Consider the following 24413-nt stretch of genomic DNA (forward strand, 5'->3'; position numbering starts at 1 on the left):
CGTTCTTTGTCTTCTGTTAGCAACTGATGACCAATTGCCATGCTCCATTTCCCAATCTTCCTCTTTTTCCTGACTAGCATTATCCATTCTAGTCCATTCACAAACCAGTTTATGCCAACCGCCAAGTCCCACACGTTTCTGAGCCCAGAAAACGGGGGCTTAACACAACCTACGTTCCCTTGAACTCGGTCTCAGCACGCCGCGGCTCGTCGTCCACCCGGGAGAGTTGAGCGTCCACAAACGGTATGTCGCAAAAACCTCCCTCTCAACGTTCCCAGTCGTGATTGGTCAATTCTTATATATACAATATGCTCTTATTGGCCATTTCAGAGATCATGAACATAATACTCCCAGCTCAGCTGAGTGTTGGTAACCTGGGTTACATTATTATTCAAATCAATGGCAAAATAGATGTTTGGAAATTTACACTGATATTTTCTACTGACACACTACATAAAAGATATAAATAACTGTCCGAACACTATTCTTTGAATATGGTGAAAATACTAGTGTGCCTAAGACATTTGCACAGTAGTGTATGTATAAAGTAAGTCTAATTTAAATTAAGTATATTTAAAAAGTATTTTTAAAGTATGCATTTATATGTGTGAACGGCTAGATTTTCGCTGGAGGAAACAGCTGTGGTGTGATGATCAGTGAATGCAGCGAAAACTTTACAGTAGATGGGAAACTGATTGCTCCCTCGTGACCTTTTGTAAACTGTATTTATGACAAAGAACTGCAAAGATACAAATATTCTAATAATCTGACGACAAACACACATTGTTTCCTCTGTTTCTGTTTGGAGTCTGCTCGTGCTGCTCTGCTGCGGTCTGCAGATTGAAGAGTACGCTGAAAGACAGGGAGGAGACAGGTCTGCAGCTGAGGCCTCCACTCTTAGAGTTCCATACTCTGGTGGGTGAGTTAGTCCATGATGATTGGAGCTTGAGCCTGCCCATAAAGCCTAGTGTTTTCGCTAGCAGGGATGCTGTTTCGTGAGTCTTGACTTGGGGAAACAGTTAACTCCTCCCTCTAGAGGATGCAGTGTCTCCTTCCTTATTCTCAGGGAACCATGGTTATATCCGTAAACTGAGATGTGCCCTTTCGAAAGGGAACTCCACGCTGTGTCCTTTACAGGGCGCTAGGGGAACAGTATACCAATGCCGGTTTTAAGATAAAAAAAAAGTAGAAGATAAAGAATTCTCTTGACAAAGCTCAAACTCAAACAGGTAGTCTATGCAAGGTCAGCAATGATCTGTTTGTTAATACCATTAATCTTCAATTACTTACTTTTGTAAACCTCGTTAATTTATATGTGTGTGTGTATATATATATATATATATATATATATATATATATATATATAAATATATATATATATATATATATATATATATATAATAACCCTTAATTATTCTGGGTTGCACATGAATTGGAGAAAAACATTATTTCATCATGAGATTTTCTCCCCACTTTTAATTGTTTTACTTTACCGATATGTTAGAATTCTCAGATTTTTTTAATGAAAGGTCAAAATGATAAACAATGCATATTTATTTTCACAGCTGTCTTTGCTCATATTTCCTAGGGTGGCAATAAAGGCACTGTGTTTATATATATATATATATATATATATATATATATATATATATATATATATATATAGATAGATAGATAGATAGATAGATAGATAGATAGATAGATAGTGTATTCCACTGCACAGCACATACGCAGGTGTGAATCAGTCCTGTCAAAAATAGGGATGCAGAGTTCAGCATTTTGTTACCTTTAAGTCTCTGACCAAATGGCATCCTCAAGACAGATTAATATATATTTTCTTTATTTTCATGACTATGAAAATTGTTGATTTACACTGAAGGCATCAAAACTATGAATTGACACATGTAGAATTATATATGGAATTATATACATAACAAAAAAGTGTGAAACAACTGAAAATATGTTACATTCTAGGTTCTTCAAAGTAGCCACCTTTTGCTTTGATTACTGCTTTGCACACTCTTGGCATTCTCTTGATGAGCTTCAAGAGGTAGTCACCTGAAATGGTCTTCCAACAGTCTTGAAGGAGTTCCCCGAGAGATGCTTAGCACTTGTTGCCCCTTTGCCTTCTGTCTGCGGTCCATCTCACCCCTAAACCATCTCGATTGGGTTCAGGTCCGGTGACTGTGGAGGCCAGGTCATCTGGTGCAGCACCCCATCACTCTCCTTCTTGGTCAAATAGCCCTTGATGCCTTCAGTGTTTCTCTACAATTTTCATAGTCATGAAAATAAAGAAAACTCTTTGAATGAGAAGGTGTGTCCAAACTTTTGGTCTGTACTGTATATATTTCTTCAGTTGTACACTCTGTAAGTATATATATATATATAAATTTTTTATATATATAACCATTAAATGTAGTCCACATATCAAGAATTACAGTCAGTCACATTTATTTCTATAGCACACATTATTGTTTTATTAATGTAATAATCAGCCCAATTCTCTGTTGACCTTATTTCCAGTTTGTACAGGATTGCAGCAAGGTTTTTTTTGTTTTTTTTTTCTTCAAAACAAATGATCATGCACTGTGAAGCATGCTGAACACACAGCATACAGTTTCTGGTGTGTGTATGTGTTCAGTGCAGCCACTGCACACTTTGTCAACTAATTATTCCTCCGGAGACACAATTAGCCACTGCACGGCAGACACATCCTCACTCACACAAACAGAGTGTAAAATCATTCAACCTCGTGTCCAGAGAGAGTCTACAAAAAATAGGCTCAACAAACCCAAATGAGTTTATTTAGATGATGTATTTAATCAGATAATTGTTGATAGTAATTAAAATGCATAAATCATTATTTACCCGTTTCCACTTCCATATCAAAGACAAGATATGCAACATCAAAATTTTCAGTTAATACAGTATTTTATATTTTAAGCCAAGTTTTTAAAATTTTTCAGTTAAATTTTGCCGATTATCAAGAAGTATTGCACAAATATTAAAGAAATCGCTCGCTTGCCTTCTTTGTGGCATTGTGTTTTTTTTTTTTGTTTTTTTTTGTTTTTTTTATAATTCCCAACAACTGCAACTGTACTTTTGTGTATTTTTGAATATGCCAAATAATTTATTATAAAATTAAATTAAAATAAAAAATTTAAATTAAATTTATGCATTTAGCAGACGCTTTTATCCAAAACGACTTACAGTGCATTCAGGCTATCAATTTTTACCTATCATGTGTTCCCGGGAAATCGAACCCCCAACCTTGCGCTTGATAAGGCAGTGCTCTACCAATTGAGCTACAGGAACACTAATATATTATAAGTGTTAAATATTAACATTTAGATTTAAAGGTGATAAAAAGTTAAATATTTATACATTATTATAGCATTTCTAATGAGTGTAATGAGAATCTAATGAGTGAAGGCTGGGGGGGATTGGGGATACTAAAAACTAATCTTGTTCTAAATATATCATATCATTATTATTTTAAATTTATACATGAAGCTCATCAAATTTAGCAGTTCCCAACAAAAGTGTCCAAGTTAATGAGTACACAATTATACTACAATCTCCATTTCCAAGGCAAGCAGAATAATTACCCAAAAAATACCAGTGCACATGGCTCAAAGCAGTCATGATTGATATCACTGATTTTTAATGACATCCATAGCACATCAATAACAAAATTCATAAAGACACTAATATGTGACCCTGGACCACAAAACCAGAGAGCTGAATAAATATGCTTTCCATTGATGTATTGTTTTCTGAGGGTACGAAAAAATCAAAACAATGACAAAATCACCTTTAAACTTCTCCAAATGAAGTGCTTACCAATGCAAATTTACTAATGCATCTCTTCATATTAACTGATGAACTAGGTAATGTTGTGTTAATGCATTAGTTAAAATTTACTCTAAATGAACAACACATCTGTTCAGCTTTACTTAATATTTGCCCATGTTAAAATTCAAATAATAATGCTTCTCTTCACATTAACAACTTAATTAGTTAATGTTGGCTAATGCGTTAGTAACCATGAACTAATAATTAACTATGCCTGTAGATATCTTTATTTAATGAGCTTTATTTAATTATTGAACATATATACATAAGTTTATTAAGCAGCTAATAAACTAACTCCCCATTTGGGAAAGGATTTGGGTTGTTACTTGGAAATCATCTAAATGGTTCAATTTGTGAAACTTAGTGTAAAGTTTGCACTAGTTCAACATTAACTAACCTTTAACTAACAAATAAGTTATTATTGATTTTATCATTATTATATTATTACATAACAGTGGTATATATTTCATACATTTATATTATATAATCAATGCATTAAAAAATAAATAAACAATCAAAATTAGAGGAGAAAAATGTGTTTTTCCTAAGTCAAGTCAAGTCAAGTCACCTTTATTTATATAGCACTTTAAACAAAATACATTGCGTCAAAGCAACTGAACAACATTCATTAGGAAAACAGTGTGTCAATAATGCAAAATGATAGTTAAAGGCAGTTCATCATTGAATTCAGTGATGTCATCTCTGTTCAGTTAAATAGTGTCTGTGCATTTATTTGCAATCAAGTCAACGATATCGCTGTAGATGAAGTGACCCCAACTAAGCAACCCAGAGGCGACAGCGGTAAGGAACCGAAACTCCATCTGTGACAGAATGGAGAAAAAAACCTTGGGAGAAACCAGGTTCAGTTGGGGGGCCAGTTCTCCTCTGACCAGACGAAACCAGTAGTTCAATTCCAGGCTGCAGCAAAGTCAGATTGTCCAGAAGAATCATCTGTTTCCTGTGGTCTTGTCCTGGTGGTCCTCTGAGACAAGGTCTTTACAGGGGATCTGTTTCTGGGGCTCTAGTTGTCCTGGTCTCCGCTGTCTTTTAGGGATGTAGAGGTCCTTTTTAGGTGCTGATCCACCATCTGGTCTGGATACGTACTGGATCCGGGTGACTGCAGTGACCCTCTGATCTGGATACAGACTGGATCTGGTGGCTACGGTGACCTCGTAATAAGAGAGAAACAGACAAATATTAGCGTAGATGCCATTCTTCTAATGATGTAGCAAGTACATAGGGTGTTATGGGAAGTGTTCCCGGTTCCGGTTTACCTAATTAATGCAGCCTTAAAATCCTTTAACGGATTTGGATATTAAAAGCATATTAGCATGTTATGTGTAAACCAGGTTAAAGAGATGGGTCTTTAATCTAGATTTAAACTGCAAGAGTGTGTCTGCCTCCCGAACAATGTTAGGTAGGTTATTCCAGAGTTTAGGCGCCAAATAGGAAAAAGATCTGCCGCCCGCATTTGATTTTGATATTCTAGGTATTATCAAATTGCCTGAGTTTTGAGAACGTAGCGGACGTAGAGGATTATAATGTAAAAGGAGCTCTTTCAAATACTGAGGTGCTAGTATTTGTGATCATATTATTTACAAAAAGTGTTTTCATAGAAAGGATTCTGATATTCAATAAGCCAAGCTTTATCATTTGTCTATCCATATTGCATCTGTTTTTTATTTGTTGAACCTCAATTAAATTGTTAATCTTAACTTTGGTTTGGATGTTTTTTGTATTTTCTAGTTCGGGGAACAGACACAGTCTCTGTAGTGTGATATCTAGGTGAAAGAGTCTCTAGGTGCTGAGAATTAGCTGACCTCTGTGACGTGAGGCAGCTAGCAGACAGTCGGTTTAGCCAGTCTGTCTGCTTCCTGACCTGGGCCCCAGTTAGTCAAGTATAAACACTAAGACTATTTGCCATATTTCTAAAGAGAAGAGTGGCGCCACCCCAGGAGGGATGAAGACCATCTCTTTTCAACAGGTCAGGTCTGCCCCAAAAGCTTGTCCAATTGTCTGTGAAACCTATGTTATTCTGTGGGCACCACTTAGACATCCAGCCATTGAGTGATGACAATCTGCTATGCATCTCGTCACCACGGTAAGCAGGGAGGGGACCAGAGCATATTACAGTGTCTGACATCATGCTTGCAAGTTCACACACCCCTTTAATGTTATTTTTAGTGATAACTGGAAGTGTGCAACCATGGTCAGGATGGACAAAAAGTTATAATTTTTAAATAGCAGCGTTTTAAAGTTGCTATTTTCGATAAATGTCATTGAAAACTGAAAAGTCTTCCGAGAGGACCATTTCTATCCCGTTTTCCAAGTCAGTAAATCCACTCCATCAGAGGTTGTTTTGTAGGTACAATCCGTCCTGTTCCAGTGGGCGATTTAACCGCCAAACCCAAAAGAACAAACATGCGCGCACTCAGTAGATGAGTTGATGTGAACAGAATCTGTAGACTGTAAAAAAAAAAAAAAAAAAAAAAAAAATATATATATATATATATATATATAGGGCTGTCACACTTTAGGAACAAACTTTTTAAATCTATGTTGTTGTTGTTGTTTTGTGTGTGTATGTGTGTGTGTGTGTGTGTGTGTGTGTGTATGTGTTAGTGGTATGCTTAAATCATGTTAATTAACAGTCTACAAATGTTAGTTACACATCGGTTAATGTTGGACCAGTGTACTCTTTACAATAAGGTTCACAAATTCCCTTAAATAATGCTTTGTTAGTAGTAAGTCATGTTAACAAACAGTCTACAAACATGAGAAACATCAGTTGATGTTTAGATGGTTTCCATGTTTACCAATAGCCCAAATCAGTGCCCATATAGGGAGTTAGTATTATTTATCCACTGTGTGTGTTAGCTGCTAAATAAACGTAATAAACGTGTGTATATACTGTAAATAAAGCTTATTTAATAAAGCTATCTACAGGCATCATTCATTGTTAGTTCATGTTAACCAAGGCATGAACTAACGCATTAGTACATGAATAAGTAAACATGAGCAAAATTAAGTTAAATGCTGAACAGATGTGTTGTTAATTTTTAGTTAATTTTAACTAATGCTTTAACCATAACGTTAATTAATCTGTTAATGTGAAGAGATACATTTAAAAAAATTTATAAATCAACATTAACAAAACATTTAATAGTCCGGAACAGTGGAGTTGTTCATTGTTAGTTCATGTTAACTAATGCATTAACTAACACATTAGTATATGAATAAGTTAACATGAGAAAAGATTAAGATTTTGAACAGACGCATTGTTCAGTATTAGTTCATGTTAACTAATGCATGAACTAATGTTAACTAATACAACCTTATTGTAAAGTGTTACCATATTTACTGTAGGAAATTTACAAAATATCATCATGGAATGTGATCTTTATATAATCTCCTAATGATTTTTGGCATAAAAGAAAAATCAATTATTTTGACTCAAATAGTGTATTTTTGGCTATTGCTACAAATATACCCAAGTGACTTAAAAGACTGGTTTTGTGGTCCAAGGTCAGATATTTAACATTGATTGGACTGTAATTTAAATGGCTACATTTAAAACATGCTATGATGTTAAATACAATATTTATGCTTGCAAAATAATATTACTATTCTTGCAGTATTCGGCACACTCTAAAGTATAGTTTTGTCAGATAACCTAAAAACTGTGCTTTATCCTTTTGTTTTGTTTTTTATAATAAATGAAATTGCATTAATCATTATCCATATCATTATCCATTATACAATCATTAAGCCAAAGCCCTCCTCTGAATCCCCATACAAACCTCCTACCTCCTGAAACATAGACCATCTCACCTCCTCCACCCCCCAAACACCCTACCCCAACCCTACCACATCACAGGAAAAAAATAAATATGTCAGTAGGTTAGTTGTGTGGGGGAATTTACAGTTAAAACCCAAGGACCAGATATGTCGCAATGAAGACCAGGAGTCAGAGTTGAGTTCAATTAATAATAATAATTTTACTTGAAGAAAATAGTTTGCAATTTCATCAGCAGAAGTCAGCTTCAATACTCTCGACGGAGTTCGTAGGCCGCCCCCGTACAACTCAAAATCATCCACAGTTATACCTTGACAGAGGATACTAATTGCGTCAATACATAAGTCAACAAAATTCTGATTGGTTCCAAAACCTAGATAAACTCTCCAAAGACGTATATCTGATACGCTGGACACTGGCAGTTGATCGTTTGTCCTGGGACTGTCTGAGCTTCTCCCTGTACAGACTAACACACATACACAGAGAACTTATCTAAAATTCAAGGCTTTCTAGCCCTGGCGAGTGTCTTATCATTACGGTTGGATACACACACATAATATGTGGACATTAATCTTGAGGAAAAGAAATACAGGATAGAACAGGATTGTTTAATATCTCATAAGCGCACATAAGGTTACACATTTCACTCGTGCCATAACTTGATTAATAGTCAAAGAAGAAATCATGTAATAATATAATTAATATCAGTATGAAGGATATGGCAACTCGGCATCCACTCCTTCAGTCCCCTGTTTTAGATCAATGTGGGCTCCAATACCCCACATCTGGTCTAATAAATGAGGTCAGGTGTAGTTGTGATGCATGCTAATAATGCAGGCTGTTGGTCAACTTAAGCAGGTGCATATACTTAACATCTCTGGTACTGTCTGACATTTCTAGTAATAAACACATTATTTTGTACAAAATACTTCCCATATACATTCTTACTTCCGATATACATACATCTACTTACTTAATTCCACAATATCTGCACTTGCACTAGTCTCTCTTCACATAAAAAGTAATGTCTTTTCCAGTGAATCATTCTGTGTGTTCCTCTACCTGGAAAAGTGTCCTCCATCCATATATACTTTCATCAACATACCTTTGTAAATACCTCTCTTCCTACTACAGCTACTTCACACTAACCCTCTAAAACAAAACATTTATCCAACAGCCTTAAGACTAAATTTGCATATTCATTAACCAGATTTAATAAATCATTAAAGAAAACGTACTCGGTTACTAAACGTAACCTCGGTTCTCTCTAGAAGAGCGAACGAGTACTGCGTCTTAGCTAAGACGCTACGGGAAAAGTCTCTTTTCACGAAATACTGAAGCAAAACATTATCCTTAATTTTGTATTTTTGTAAAGCGCATTTGCAGCAGTACACAGCCATAGGCGAGACGGCTCGTTCGCTCATTGGCTTGTTCTGCGGCAACTGCACAGCCTATCGAGCGCGGGCTGATGCAACATCAGATCAATAAGGGCGCTTCGCGCCCTTCTTGCCACTTCCCGCCGAAACGGGTTTGGCCCAACCTATAAAAGGAGCTCGAAAAGGCTGACTCACCTGATTTATTTCATCGCCGAAGCGAACCAGAGTGAATCGTGCGCACGGCAGAGAACGCAGTACTCGTTCGCTCTTCTAGAGAGAACCGAGGTTACGTTTAGTAACCGAGTACGTTCTCTTACGAGAGCTCTCTCGTACTGCGTCTTAGCTAAGACACTACGGGAACCAATGTAAAACGCTGTGTGCGCAGGGATCACACACCAATAAACCTGAAGCAACGCCCAGGATTTACAGTGCACAGTCACCTGAGGGACTCACAGAGAGTCCAGGACAGAAAAGGGAAAAGCCCTCCGTCCTATATCTAGCAGCATCCGTAGATGCGGCAATATGACATCACACAGCTTACGCAATACTGCCCATATAACAATCGGCAGCGCATAGCACTCGTGAACTCAGAATTCCCCTCAGGGCCCTGATTCGACTATACCGACAACAGCCTTGCTTGCAAGGCGGGGACCTCCAGGTTATAGAACCTGATAAATGTAGACGGTGAGGCCCAACCTGCCGCCATACATATATCCTGCAAGGAGATCCCAGTAGACCACGCCCACGACGAGGCGACGCCTCTTGTGGAGTGTGCTCTGACGCCCAACGGGCACTGAAGGCCCCTGGAAGCGTAAGCTAACGCTATGGCGTCAACTATCCATCTGGATAGAGTCTGTCTCGAAACAGCCATTCCCTTGGAACGTCCACCGAACGAGACAAACAGCTGCTCTCCGAAAGGCAGCAGAGTGAGACACATAAGCTCTTAAAACCTTGACAGGGCAAAGAAGACTCGAGTCTCCATCCTCCCCTGACACCGGCAGGGCAGACAGGGCAATAACCTGAGCCCGAAACGGTGTGTTGAGGGATTTCGGCACATAACCCGAATATAGCCCGAAAAATGGAGCGCAGCTGGAGGAAAACAAAACTAGAGGTATTTCGTATTGCTTGGCGGGAAAGTAACATATCCTACAGAAAAGCATTAAAAACTGCTAGATCCGATTACTTTTCTTCTCTTTTAGAAGAAAACAAACATAACCCCAGGTATTTATTCAATACAGTGGCTAAATTAATGAAAAATAAAGCCTCAACAAGTGTTGACATTTCCCAACACCACAGCAGTAATGAGTTTATGAACTACTTTACTTCTAAAATCGATACTATTAGAGATAAAATTGCAACCATTCAGCCGTCAGCTACAGTATCACATCAGACAGTGCACTATAGACCCCCTGAGGAACAGTTCCACTCATTCTCTACCATAGGAGAGGAAGAATTGTATAAACTTGTTAAATCATCTAAACCAACAACATGTATGTTAGACCCTATACCATCTAAGCTCCTGAAAGAGGTGCTTCCAGAAGTCATAGATCCTCTTCTGACTATTATTAATTCCTCATTGTCATTAGGACATGTCCCCAAAACCTTCAAACTGGCTGTTATTAAGCCTCTCATCAAAAAACCACAACTTGACCCCAAAGAACTAGTTAATTATAGACCAATCTCGAATCTCCCTTTTCTGTCCAAGATACTAGAAAAGGTGGTATCCACACAATTATATTCCTTCTTAGAGAAAAATGGTATATGTGAGGATTTCCAGTCAGGATTTAGACCGTATCATAGTACTGAGACTGCTCTTCTTAGAGTTACAAATGATCTGCTCTTATCATCTGATCGTGGGTGTATCTCTCTATTAGTTTTATTGGATCTTAGTGCTGCGTTTGACACAATTGACCACAACATTCTTTTGCATAGACTTGAATACTTTGTTGGCATCAGTGGAAGTGCATTAGCATGGTTTAAATCGTACTTATATGACCGCCATCAGTTCGTAGCAGTGAATGAAGATGTATCCTATCGATCACAAGTGCAGTATGGAGTACCTCAAGGCTCAGTACTAGGGCCGCTACTCTTCACGCTTTATATGTTACCCTTGGGAGATATCATCAGGAAACATGGTGTTAGCTTTCACTGTTATGCTGATGATACTCAGCTCTATATTTCTTCGCAGCCCGGTGAAACACACCAATTTGAAAAACTAATGGATTGCATAGTCGATATAAAAAACTGGATGACGAGTAATTTCTTACTGCTAAATTCTGAAAAAACAGAGGTGTTAATTATAGGACCTAAAAACTCTGCTTGTAATAACCTAGAACATTGTCTAAGACTTGATGGTTGCTCTGTCAATTCTTCGTCATCAGTTAGGAACCTAGGTGTGCTACTTGATCGCAATCTTTCCTTAGAAAGCCACGTTTCTAGCATTTGTAAAACTGCATTTTTCCATCTCAAAAATATATCTAAATTACGGCCTATGCTCTCAATGTCAAATGCAGAAATGTTAATCCATGCATTTATGACCTCAAGGTTAGATTATTGTAATGCTTTATTGGGTGGTTGTTCTGCACGCTTAGTAAACAAACTACAGCTAGTCCAAAATGCAGCAGCAAGAGTTCTTACTAGAACCAGGAAGTATGACCATATTAGCCCGGTCCTGTCAACACTGCACTGGCTCCCTATCAAGCATCGCATAGATTTTAAAATATTGCTTATTACTTATAAAGCCCTGAATGGTTTAGCACCTCAGTATTTGAATGAGCTCCTTTTACATTATAATCCTCTACGTCCGCTACGTTCTCAAAACTCAGGCAATTTGATAATACCTAGAATATCAAAATCAACTGCAGGCGGCAGATCCTTTTCCTATTTGGCGCCCAAACTCTGGAATAACCTACCTAACATTGTTCGGGAGGCAGACACACTCTTGCAGTTTAAATCTAGATTAAAGACCCATCTCTTTAACCTGGCATACACATAACATACTAATATGCTTTTATTATCCAAATCCGTTAAAGGATTTTTAGGCTGCATTAATTAGGTAAACCGGAACCGGAAACACTTCCCATAACAACCTATGTACTTGCTACATCATTAGAAGAATGGCATCTACGCTAATATTTGTCTGTTTCTCTCTTGTTCCGAGGTCACCGTGGCCACCAGATCCAGTCTGTGTCCAGATCAGAGGGTCACTGCAGTCACCCGGATCCAGTACGTATCCAGACCAGATGCTGGATCAGCACCTAGAAAGGACCTCTACATCCCTGAAAGACAGCGGAGACCAGGACAACTAGAGCCCCAGATACAGATCCCCTGTAAAGACCTTGTCTCAGAGGAGCACCAGGACAAGACCACAGGAAACAGATGATTCTTCTGCACAATCTGACTTTGCTGCAGCCTGGAATTGAACTACTGGTTTCGTCTGGTCAGAGGAGAACTGGCCCCCCAACTGAGCCTGGTTTCTCCCAAGGTTTTTTTCTCCATTCTGTCACCGATGGAGTTTCGGTTCCTTGCCGCTGTCGCCTCTGGCTTGCTTAGTTGGGGACACTTCATCTACAGCGATATCGTTGACTTGATTGCAAATAAATGGACAGACACTATTTAACTGAACAGAGATGACATAACTGAATCCAATGATGAACTGCCTTTAACTATCATCTTTGCATTATTGACACTGTTTTCCTAATGAATGTTGTTCAGTTGCTTTGACGCAATGTATTTTGTTTAAAGCGCTATATAAATAAAGGTGACATTGACATTGACATAACCGTGCCTAGGTTTGAGTATGACACTTGAGTCATTGGGCCCAAACTCCAAGCACGACTGGCTCACCGAGAGCGCGTGCAAATCACCCACACGCTTCACAGAAGCGAAAGCCAACAAGAATACTGTCTTGAACGACAGATGCTGAAGGCTAACCGATTGGATAGGCTCAAAAGGGGGACCCTTCAAGGCCTCCAAATCCGCCGCGAGGTCCCACATAGGGACTGACGGAGGTCTGGGAGGATTCAGCCTCCTAGCTCCTCTGAGGAACCGGATGACTAAATCGTTCCTTCCTATTGACTGACCGGACGCCGTTTCAGAAAACGCAGCGATGGCCGCCACATAAACTTTTACATCTGCTAACTGCATCAAATCTGGGAACCATGGTTGGTTCTTCCAAAGAGGTGCTACAAGCAGTATTGAACATCTCGTTTCTCTCACCCGTTCTATCACCTGCGGAAGGAGGGAGACGGGAGGGAACGCATAAAGCGGGCAGCACGGCCATCTCCGTGACAGCGCGCTTTCGTTCTTGGAAAAGAACGCGGGGCAGTGAGCGTTTTCGTGGGACGCAAAGAGGTCCACCTCCGCCATGCCAAATCTCTCCCACAACAGCCGGACTGTTTGCGGGTATAGAGACCATTCGCCCGTAGGAACATTGCCTCTGGACAGCCTGTCTGGACCCAGATTCTGCAGTCCAGGCACATGCACTGCTCTCAGCGAGCGCATGTTGCGCTGAGCCCAAACCAGGAGGCGTTCCGTCAGCCTGCACAGGTTTCGGGACCCGAGACCGCCCTGGCGATTTATGTAGGACACCACGGACATGTTGTCCGCACGGACTACAACGTGGTGATCCTTGATATGGGGACAAAAGCGCGTCAGCGCGTTCTCCACTGCCAGCATTTCCAGGCAGTTGATATGATGGAGCTTTTCCCGTTCTGACCATAGGCCAAAGGACGGTCTGCCTTCGAGCAGCGCTCCCCATCCCGAAGTGGAGGCATCCGTCGACACCATCTTCACACTCAGGGAAGTCCCCAGGCTTACACCTGATCGGTACCAGCCGTTCGCTGTCCAAGGTGCTAGAGCTGCAACACAGCTCTGATCGACCTTGAAATGCAGCCGGCCAGACGCCCACGCTCTGCGCGGCACCCGAGCCTTCAGCCAGAACTGCAGGGGGCGCATGCGGAGCAGGCCCAGCCGCAGAACCGGAGATGCTGAGGCCATGAGACCCAGCATCTTTTGACAGTGTTTGAGCGACACGGTCGCGCCGCAGCGGAAAGAACTCGCTGCGCGCTGAATGCCCATCGCGCGCTGTGGTGACAGCCGCGCCGTCATGGAACACGAGTTCAGAACTATACCCAGAAACGGGATCGTCTGACTGGGGTTCAGCGAACTCTTCACCCAATTGACACTGAGGCCGAGCTTCTCGAGGTGATCGAGTAAAACGGCCCTGTGGTCCACGAGCTCTGCTCGTGATCGGGCCAGAACCAGCCAGTCGTCCAAATAATTCAGCACTCGTATGTCTATGAGTCTGAGAGGAGCGAGCGCTGCATCCATGCACCTCGTAAACGTACGAGGAGCCACGGAGGACTGTAAACTGGTATGCCTGGCCCTCGAAGGCGAATCTCAAATATTGCCTGTGGTTTGACGCTATCTGTATTTGAAAATACGCGTCCCTCAGATCTATTGACATGAACCAGTCCCCTCTGCGAATCTGCGCGAGGAGTTTCCTGGTCGTAAGCATTTTGAAACTGCGTTTCATCAATGCCTTGTTCAGCTGTCTTAGATCCAGTATGGGCCTGAGACCCCCGTCTCTCTTGGGCATCAGAAAGTATCTGCTGTACAGCCCCCCCCTCGCTTTGAGCTTGAGAGGCTCTACAGGCTCTACAGCCCCTTTGCTCAACAGTTTTGATATTGCGGCCCGAAGTATGTGTGCTACTTCTGTTTTGACCGTAGTTTCGACGCGCGCTGAAAAGCGCGGAGGGCGTCGAAAAAAACTGTAGCGAGTAGCCTCTCTTTATAATGCCTAGCACCCAATCCGAAACCCCTGAAAGCGCTGACCATGCATCTGCATGAATGGCTAAGGGCTGGATGCGAAGCGCGCTCTGTTGACCGGGCAACGGCGGCGCTCGGGTGTGCTGCGCATTTGAAGCGGGGAGCGCACTGATCACAGCGGGCAGATCGCTCCTCCTCGACCCCGTCCCGGCGCTTAACCGACTGGGGGAAGGCTGAGCAGGTCCCGTGGGACTCGATATGTCTGCGAGTGACTGTGGGCTGCATATGCCACTTTCAACTCGCTGTCTGCCTGTGCAGAGCGTACGTGCACGGGCCTCGTTTTTACAGAAGCCACGCGCCGTATGTGACATAGTGTATGTGGGCACTGGGGAGTGGGCACGTTTACTATGCGGCGCGCTCGACCGATCTGTGTCGATCTTATGTGCGCGAGCCCTGCATTTATAGCACCATCGGCCGTGGCCGGACGAGCGTGCACAGTTTTTTTTTTTTCTTTTTTTTTTTTACAGAAACCACATGACGCGTGTGACATAGTAATTGTGGGCACTGAGGGGTGGGCACGCTTACTATGCAGTGTGCGCGATCGACTTGAGTCACTTTTATGGGCGCAGGCCCTGTGTGCAGGGCTGTGCTTACATGTGGAGATGGGCACTGAGGAGTGGGCATCGTCACTACATTTATAGCACCATCGGCCGTGGCCGGACGAACGTGCACGGGTTTCGTTTTTACAGAAACCTCATGACGCGTGTGACATAGTGATTGTGGGCACTGAGGAGTGGGCACGTCTACTATGTAGTGCGCGTGATCGACTTGAGTCGCTTTATGGGCGTGAGCCCTGTGTGAAGGGCTGTGCTTATATGTGGAGATGGGCACTGAGCAGTGGGCATCATCACAACATTTATAGCACCATCGGCCGTGACCGGGACACCAGAAATTACACCTTTTTCGGGAAATATCTGGGTAGCCGTGATAACGGTTTTCGTGTGCAGGCAAGCGGGCAACCGTACAGGCTTGCGCATTGCAAAAAACGCTGAAACAGTCACAATCTCTGGAACTGAAACAGCGGCGCGCTTAGGTGAGAGCCCGGCCACAGCGGAACTCGTACACCGGCGCTTCGATGAAGCAGCCATCGTGTGTAGTGCCGACGCAGCGTCATGCAGCATGCGTAGATGGCTTTCCTAGGATGGCTTCGGGGCTCCCGGCCTCACCGTAATCCTCTGCCGCGGTCCCCGCGGCGCGGGGCGACGGCCGGTAGAGCGAGAACGAGGGTCTCGAGCTGCGTTGCTGAAGCTGTTGTGATAACGGCTTTTGTGTGCAGGCAAGCGGGCAACTGTGCAGGCTTGCGCATTGCAGAAAACGCTGAGACAGTCACAATTCCTGGAACTGAAACAGCGGCGCGCTTGGGTGAGAGCTCGGCCACAGCGGAACTCGTACACCTGCGCTTCGATGAAGCAGCCATCGTTAGTAGTGCATCGTCACACAGCAGGCTTTAGATGGCAACACTGCTTTTGCCGCCGTCCAGCAGAGGGCGGACAAAGGTGCATCGCTATCGCCTGTTCCACCGGCGGAAGTGAGTGGTAATTCCTGTTTTTAGCATCATCAGTGTGGAGAATGCAAGTGAGACAGACGAACGAGTTCGTGCTGAATATGGAGCATTCCAAGCCTTCGCCACCTCTTCGTGAAGCTCAGGAAGAAATGAGGCGGGCTTTGAGAAGTACGCTCATCCGAAAGGGAAATACCATCCAGGCGGGAACGAGAGGGGGGGCGCTGGTGCAAACCACTCGCGGCCGAGACTCATCGCGGCCAACACGAGCATTCGCCCCGGCTCCTTCTCGATGTCAGCTCGTCTGCTGGGCTTCTGAGCAGAAGGCGCGAGATCCTCGGAGCTCGCCCAGCCCTCACTGCCCGAAGCTAGCAGAGTGCGTGTGTCCTCTTCCTCCGACGCGGCCCTGAGATCGACTTCCTCGGACGACGCGCCGGCAAACAGCGGGCGCTGCCCACCGGGAAGCGATGCAGGGGGGGCCGGTGAAGCAGGGCGAACCGGCAAGCTCGGTTGAGCTGAAGACGGTTTCGGAATCCGCTGGAAGCGATGCTTTTACGGCGCCTCAGCGCAGCGGAGAATACAGGCTCAGAGAAAAAGGCCAGGCGAGTCCTCAGAGTCACCATGGCAACAGCTCGCAGTGGGGGCATCCGCCGTCAGCGAGCACGAGCGCTGCATGATCTTCACCCAGGCAGGAGACACAGATGACGTACCGGTCTCCCTCGTTGAGTGGGGCTCTGACCAGCCGCAGGAAGGCATCTTAAAAAAGACGCGAGCTCTTTTACAAGATGTGTCGCAGGGCGAACACACACACACACACACATAAAGAACAGCTTGGATATAACAGAATTGAAAGGATATAGGCGCCGGATAGCGCAGCAGGAACGGCAGTGGAAGGCGGCGATGCCAGCAGCTTCAGAATGGCTCGTCCTGCTGATGTGCTTTCTCAGACGGCGCTTGCTTCCTCCGTGATCCAGCGATGCGTGAGCTTCGCTGAAGAGATGAAAAATCAGGTGAGTCAGCCTTTTCGAGCTCCTTTTATAGGTTGGGCCACACCCGTTTGGCGGGAAGTGGCAAGAAGGGCGCGAAGCGCCCTTATTGGTCTGATGTTGCATCAGCCCGCGCTCGATAGGCTGTACAGTTGCCGCAGAACAAGCCAATGAGCGAACGAGCCGTCTCGCCTATGTCTGTGTACTGCTGCAAATGCGCTTTACAAAAATACAAAATTAAGGATAATTTTTTGCTTCAGTATTTCGTGAAAAGAGACTTTTCCCGTAGCGTCTTAGCTAAGACGCAGTACGAGAGAGCTCTCGTAAGAGAACCGCATACACAATAACCAATTCATTTTTTTTTTACCCTTTAGAAGGATATTTGCCTTATTTGTTTGCTTTTAACATGTCTTATACAACTATGATGAATTTTAGTTAATTTGGTCATATCGTAAGATAAATTCATTACAATAAGCGTATATATATTATTCTCTGGAAGCCGGGCTAAATGAATAACCACTGTTATTGCATTCCTGACATATGTCAGACCCTCAGTCACCTCACAGATACCAAATATAGACATTGCTTATAACCTAAATCCCAGTAAAGATACCCTTATTTTATGAAAATCTATAATTTTCCCGATCAATGGTGCAATTAGAGGGATTGAATATCCATTATACCCTTTCACTCCAAACTTGGTGTTAAAAACACAAAAATAAACAAACCAAAAATAAGTAAGATCAATATTGAGCCATCTTTAAAAATTTAAATAATCATAATCATTATTTCCTCGAAAACCTAGAGCAGTTCCTAGTTTATTACTTAATAGCCCTTTTATTAAGTTTTACTTTCACCACGAATCCATTTGCAGTCATCATAGTTCACATGCTGTTTAAACATACATGAACCATAAACCTAAACTTGTCATTGTTAACAATATTTGGTCAAAATTACATTTTAAGTATCGAAGTGTCTAACTTCAAAAATACAACTAACCTGTCCACTTATTGTCATGCATGTATTTTTATACCATGACATTACTGTTAATCATACTCATTGCCTTATTATTATTATTACTTATTTTATTTTATTTTTTTTTTGCAAATCTTGTCAATTATCATACCATATTACTGTACTCAGACTATATTAACGACACATTCAGAAGCAAATTCTCAATACCTCGTATAAAGTCAATTTAGTTCTCACTGTTTTGTCAGTTAGAAATGCTTACAGGTCAGCTACCTGATCAATGTCTTAAAAACCCTTCGTTCATGTTTGTCATTTGCCAGTGATATCTATTTACTCAAAATTATTATAAACTGAAAAAGAGCAGACAGATTTCCCAATACTATTACTAAATGAACAACACTATTACTTAGTTCTAAACGGCCAAATATTTATTAAAGAGACATCCCCAGGTTCTGTAAATCTGTATTGAAACAGTATACATTATCAAAAAGCCCTGTCAGTGTTCACAATATTAATTTGATTTGACTTGACAGGTGTTCATAAGCAGCTCCATAGAGCCTATTACAATTGTGTTGTTTAAACATATTTAACAACTGTGCTATTTCAATTAATTCAAACCTCTTGTTATGGTATTCCTCCATTAAGGGGCTATCCCAGGAGATCCACACATTTTTGTTCAAATTATCTCTGTTCTACATAAACCAAACTATTGCGTCATTAAGACCTTGAGGGCCCACAAAGCCTTACGGCTGCTTTTGCTTTTGCACTATTACATAAACATGATTCACTCCTTTGTTTTCCCACCAGGCTTCTTTATGTGAGGGTGCTCTCTGGATAATTTGGTTAGTGACTTAGCCAATCTGTCACTGTTTTTCTGCCATCAAGTCTAAAATATTTACCTTTACCATTCAAACAACAAAGTGTTAACTTGTTAAAATTTAGACCCTCATTTAAATTTAGGCATGGATTTTAACCCCATTTTGGACGGCAATCTTAAATTTCACAAATCCAATCATATTAACACTCTTAAACATATTAATCCAGAGAGTGATTTAAATCAGCATTATAAAAGACAAAACAAGTCATTATTACCAGTAGCAGACCAATCCACTTAAAGCTCGTCCCATGTTCGGCATTGTCTTTTCATTAGTTTCACTCAGAATTATCGACTTCTGTAAAGTAATTTCACTTAACACATCTGTAATGATAAAACACTCATTCCAGAGGTTAGTGACTCAATATACACAAAGCAGAAACAGAATTGTCCTCCAAAATATACAGTAGTCATCCTAATGCGTGCACATACTTAACATAAATATTTAACATCTCATATTCAAGGTTTGCTTTTGGTGTTAAATCGGAAGGATTTAAACTAAATAAAAAAAATAATAAATTCTGTACATTTTACCTAGTTTGTTCCTAGTCTCTTATCTAGTATCAAAGTTTGCCTTTTCATTAATGCTTTTTATTTAGAGAAAAATCAGCTGGGTTGTTTTGGTCTTAAAATCATTGCTCTGTTTTGGTTACTCTTACTTAGCAGGCCGATAAGAGAAGCAGAGCACCATCCCTGCCTCCACTCAAGCACTCTCTCTCTCTCTCTTACTGTGCAAAATATTAGTTATTTATTTATTTGACAGTTTTCACCAAACTTAAACTTAGACTATAATATCAAATTCATTACAACATATAACCCTTAATCATTCAAATAGGTTAAACATTTCAAAGTTTCTATATCTCAAATCTCAGTTTAGACTGTTTAAAATGCATAATGCTAGGAACATTTCTTTAAAATTATTTTTACCTTACATGCTTAATTCCCGTAACCTTTGTTATCTAAACCATCTCTTGATTCAGCAAAAGCAGTCCTCATTTTTAGCCACCACTTTCGGTTAACTTTGAAGACAGCATGCTAGCAAGACCCGAAGTAATATACCTGGGTCAGATAACCTCTGACAGATTTAAAACCAATGTTGAAATTCCGAAGCCATGGCCAGAATTAAGTGAATGAATAAATACAAGTTGATGTAAAAGTAATGACAATGACTGCAAAGAACTTTGAGAAACATTTGAGTTGCGAAAATAAAGTAAAAATACAAATATAAAGATGAATAATGTTAAAAATGTATGAAAATGCATTGTTACGAGTCCTGAATCCCTCAGAGTTCTCTCTCTCATTCAAAGTAAGCTTTAGTAAGCCTCCTTACTTTAGAAAGTAAGGAGGTATCCAATTGATTTTAGCGATTAAATATTAGTTTGATTAACCTTTTTCAATGTTTTAACACTAGTAGGTGCTGTCAATGGCTCTCATGGTTCTTGAGGGCACCTTTCCTAAGCTGCAGGAAATACTGGATTCTGGAAGAAGACTGTCGAGGATGTTGAAGACTACTGAAAGAAGTGATTTTGATAAAGACATTAGAATAATGGTCCGTTGTTAACAAGTAAAGTCTTGGTTACATATGGTAACCCTCGTTCCCTGAAGGAGGGAACAGAGATGTCACGTCAACAAATTGGGATCTCACTTCGAGAGACTAATCTACTTTGAGTGTAAACTAAACGAGCTAATGCATTGGCATGCAATTGTTGCATCCAGCTGCAGCTGATCACAGCATGAGAATAAAGAGCATTGCACACCAGGTTTTCGCTAAAGAGCCGAGCTGGTAACCTGGCCACTCAGCAGTGGTACAGCAACCTTGGCGACAGGACATTACATCTCCATTTCCTCCTTCAGGGAACGAAGGTTACCATTCGTAACCAAGATGTCCCCTTTCAGTCGGTCACTCTTTACATCACATCGGTGACCGACGAATTGGAATTCCTTACCAAAGCGCCATGGATGCTGCCCCTTCCAGTGCCCTCTGCGTGCCGCCTGAGCCCCTTCTATGCATATGAACATCCGTTTAGGTGCATATGGAAATTTGGGGGTGATTGTAACCCTCTTGCAAGTCTGCTGGGGAAACACGAGCTCTGAGGCTTTACTGTGGACTTTACACATATGGGATCCACTTAGGTCTCACATATGGAATCCAGCCCTCTACCAGTTCTCAAGGATTCAGCGAGTGCCAAGAGGATGGAGGAGCTCAACAGGGTCGACAGTATGGACACTCTGGAACAGTTTTAGCAAGCCGACATTAACCAGGGCCTCTCAGTGCCACTACCCGTTTGAGGTGAGAATACAGAATGATACCAGCTCCACATGAAGGCTATAGAATCTAGCAAACGTGTTGGGGATCGCTTAGCTCGCAGCTCTACAAATATCTGTCAGCTAGGTGCCACGAGCCAGCGCCCCAGAGGATGCAACACTTCTAGTATAGTGAGCTTGCAATCTGAATGGGCAGGGCACAACCTGTGCCTGGCATCCACAATCCAGTGGGCCATCCTCTTCTTAGAGACTCCCTTTCCCTTCTGCCAGCCTCCGTTATAGAAAAAGAGCTGGTCTGAGCTGTAATTCATTACTTTTGTAATGTGTTACTCCCAACACTGGTGTTTTATTTCTCTTATCTTTACTGCTTAAGCTTTAACCCTTTTTCCTATGCCCACTGTACATGTGTGTGTGTGTGTGTGTGTGTTAGACTAGTTTAAGTGTTTATGTAGTTAATAAAGTCTTACTTGTATCACACTTGATGTTGTTCATTGTTTGCTCATAACTGAAGTCCATAATCATGCGGATTTTAGCTACATGCTCTGAGTAGTATTGTACAGTAAGAAAGTTAACTTATTGTATATGTTATAAGTATATAACAGGAAAGTAACATTCTTAGAATTGACAGACAGTTAACATTGAGAGGTCAAGTAAATACAGCGGATCTAAATATTTATAATTTAATCATAACTATTACTAATATTTCCCCTTTGAGCTGATTTGCTACAGTAATGGTGGAGGATGTGGGCATGATAAAACAAAGGATATGAGCTTAAAACACTGTCAACCTAAAAGTGTGTGCTTGATAGTCCAGGTTAGAATAGGTCGTGACTTGAGATATTCATTTGCATCCCTATTTCCTGGATTGTTTAAATGCAGATAAAGTAGGGGCTTGAATTGGTACCACTATTTTGACTGAAAGAGTCTTTATGTATTTCATGCTTAATGGTATCAGTGTTAAAGGTTAATCTAATTTTAGCAAAGAAACCCTAATTTCAGTATTGAAGTGTAAGTCTGTCCTGACGAAGAAACCTCAGCTCAGCAGTCCAGACTGTACCATAATGCATTAATCTGCTTTGGTGAAGAAATCTTGTTTAAACTGTTTCTGACAAAGTAATATCAGTAAAATGTTATATAAAGGTAGATTTGAGTGATGCTTCTCTTTCTACACCATCAAGACCCTATAGATTATAATTAGATCGATGCAATTCATCTACACTTTGCCTTTATGTATACAAGCCTATCAACCTGGTGGTCATTACTGTGTTTCACTCACTGAGTGTAACTAAAGGTGTGATACTGTACTTCAGTATTCATGTGTGAGACACACATAACTACATATATGTATATGTTTATTTATATGAAGGCCGGGGCACACACATGGTATGGTCTAAGCATGGGAGATGAACACACAGCAGCTGTGACCAACCATGGTGTGTTGCCCAACACAAATTTTACAGTTAAACACTAGTGCTTCTGATTGTTCCTAATATCACATTGATCACCCTGTTTTAATAATAGCAGTCAGCTATTTTTAAATCCATTAACATTCTATACCCACTTTTGTTACATTTCGGTTTGATGTTCTCTCTGAACCTCAAAAGTAAGCAGAGATACTTTTATCTTTGATTTGTTTATTTTCAACATGTGCTCTAATTTTATGACCCTGTCACAAAGTAATAAGCATAATCTGAATAGGAATGCTCTCCTCTTCCTTTTCCGTCCTCTACTTCACTTTCTCAGAGATCGAGCTTGTTTTGATAATTTGACAATATGAACAGTCTTAAGTCATCAATTAGAAATATGCTAATGCCCCTTTCAGCAAGCATATGCTGACCCAAACCTATCTTAGCATTCTGCTATCCACAGTTAAGTTAACAACAGAATACTTCACCAGATAACGACACCAGGCAAAACCTAGCTGTAAAACCTAGCTCCACATTCTGTTTGATCTTGCATTTGTCTTTCGCCCTTACTCTTAACATGAGTTTTCCAAAATGTTGCAGATACTCAGTCTAACTGCCCAGACGGCAGACCAAAAAGGACTGGTCGGGTGTTGTGAGGAACACCCGTCTAGCCAGGGCTACAGACAACCTACTGCACCAGAGCTGAAATCAACTAGACAACAAGGGTACTACTGACTCTTGACTCAAGCCAGAGTTATGACTACAAAGAGATCACCAAGATCATCATCTTCCTGACTAATGTATTCATGGGTCTGAAACAGGAGGTAAATGATCTCAAACAACAGATCACGGATCACACAGATCCCACAAGGACCCCAGCAAAATGGAGTTACAGGAGGATTCCAACAGACTTTAAAAGGCTCTGATAGCTGCTGAACAACAAGAGCTGCTGGAAAAGGCAGCAAGACAGGACCTAGAAAAGGTCTAACTTGACCTGGTCCAGAGAGAACACAGGTACTCTTATAGGATGCAAAAGGAACCACAGTGGGAGAGATACCCTACTCCCTCACCCTCGTTCAGCAGTGTAAATTCCATCGGGCTTGCACCAAACTACGAGGGACGAGCCAGCACTTTCTGCTTAACTCAACAGACAGAACCATAATACCTCCAGCAACCACAGAGAGGAGAGGGTCCCTTCCAAGCATTCTCAGTGCATGAGGTGACCCCCAGAGACCTTGACAAGCTAGCCAGAAACACATAACTAGGAAAATAATAGTTTTCCTAATTTATGCAGTACTAGCAGTAATTTAGAATGGTGGCATCATTTTAAACATTGCTTGCAAGCAGACCCAGTAATCAATCTTATGCGTCTGTCTCATAAGTTTTAGTAACTTCTTATTCATGCGTGCACCAGTTTCTGATCAAAATCAGATAAAACTATAGCGTTAATGTGTCTTTCTACAAGCCGTAGAAAGTTTTCAGTGCTATAATGTGTTTAAATCATACGATAAGGAACTAACCTGATTTTAGCAAAGAAACCCTAATTTCTGTTG

This window comes from Carassius carassius, chromosome 26 (assembly GCF_963082965.1).
Source record: "Carassius carassius chromosome 26, fCarCar2.1, whole genome shotgun sequence".
Classification (NCBI taxonomy): Eukaryota; Metazoa; Chordata; class Actinopteri; order Cypriniformes; family Cyprinidae; genus Carassius; species Carassius carassius.